This window comes from Bidens hawaiensis, unplaced genomic scaffold (genome assembly GCF_021521415.1).
Source record: "Bidens hawaiensis isolate Kalapana, Puna unplaced genomic scaffold, B.hawaiensis_p1.1 tig00000636_1, whole genome shotgun sequence".
Lineage (NCBI taxonomy): Eukaryota > Viridiplantae > Streptophyta > Magnoliopsida > Asterales > Asteraceae > Bidens > Bidens hawaiensis.
The window spans coordinates 164059-165888 of NW_027491038.1; positions in this window are offsets into that span (position 1 = coordinate 164059).

Consider the following 1830-nt stretch of genomic DNA (forward strand, 5'->3'; position numbering starts at 1 on the left):
CGAGTTTGTTGGTGATTTTGAAGGCGAGAGAACATCCGGTGAAGAGTTACACGTTCACGTTCGAGTTTACGGGTTTTATCATATTTGATTCCCCGTTTCTTATACTTTCACAATGTTTTCGTTATTATTTGTTTTGTTTGATTTAGATTTTAATATGCTAGGCTAAATTTCAGACTGCCTAGGTCGTGATGAACCTTAGTTCGGTTTGATTTTATTTGGATTTTTGTTTCGTTATGGATATTATGTTCTAAGTAAACGGTTGAGTTTGATTTAGTTGATGCGTATGATTGCTTGGTTTTGTTTACTTGAATTTATTGTTTCACATTGCCCTTGTTGATTGTTTCATAGGATAGGGTTTTGTTAGGTCATTCACTGTGTGTTCTTGACTAGTTTATGATTGATATCGATTAAGATCATAAAAACAATAAAATCAATTAAACAAATAAAAGTGAGCTGCTAGTCTAAAAAGCTGTAAAGTGATAGGCTATTAATAGATCTTTGCTTGTCGAGATTGCTAGATTTAGTTCTTCGTAAGGAGTCCGTCTAGATTTGATTGTCAGCTTAGTCTATTAAATTAATTGGGTTTGCTTTACTATCTTTTGAATTCCGCGCTGTGAGGTAGGTTTTCGTCATAAAAGATACTTAGACATAAGCAATTAAATAACCGTAAGGAAGTTTAATATAAAACTGGTGAATCTTAAAACTTGTTAGAAATCCAAAGGCGTCTTTTTGAAGTTCAAGGGTCCTGTTCGGGTTTGTTTGTCAAGGGTCTATCTTATGATCCCGGTTCCATAACTTGCGTTTTTCCATTTAAATTAATAACCGTAACTTTGGGGATTCCGGCTTGGTTAGTTATTTTAATCATCTGAATTAATCCAAGTTTTCTATTTTGTTTATTAGTTAAAACTAATTAGGGTTTAAGTTTTATTAATTAATTAATAAGTAATGATTATGTTTTATTATTATTATTATAATAATAATTAGGGTTTGTTTTATTATTATATTAATTAATTTATTAATAGTTAAATTAAAGTAATCATTAGTTAATTATTATTAGAGTTTTAATTAATTAGTTTTAAAATCCCCCTCAAATATTATTAATAAATAGTCGTGTCTTGTAGTTGAGTCTAATTTGCTAGTTTCGTAATTTGAAGAGTCTCGTGGGTTCGATATCCGAACTTACTTAGCTGTACTAGAGTCGACCGGTTCACTTGCCGGTTAGTAGTTTAAGTTAAGTTTAAGGGTCTAGAATAGTATAATTTTAGTTATTTATTTTGTACATCAAGTTTTTGGCGCCGTTGCCGGGGACTCTTGGCGATTGCGTTATTTGCTTTATTTGGACTTAATTGCTACATACGTGCTATTTGTTTTGTTTTCGTTTGAGTCGTAGGAGTCTAAGTTAATTTTAGTTTACTTTCGTTTTATCTTTTAATTTTATTTTTTAGTCTACTTACTTGGTCTGTTGCGATTTCAGGTTTATGTCACATCTTCGTTCGCAAGGACCACCGCTGGTAAATCTGGATTTTTCTCCATTCAAGACCGAGACCAGCTCGTCAGCAGAGAAACCACCGTCAGAAGCTACTTCTTCACAAAAATTGTCACCACACAGTTACCACCCGAAAGTCTGAGAATTCAACCAAACGTTCAAATGGCCGACGATAGGACAATTGCTGCTTAAGCCTTCAATGGCTTAACCGGAAACCAGTCATGCATCGTTGTCCCCGCGATCGACAACCCCAACTCATGGAAGATTTTGTCATACGTCATGAACATCATCGTTCAAACTAATCAGTTTCATGGGAACGATGACGAGGATGCGCTGGCTCATAT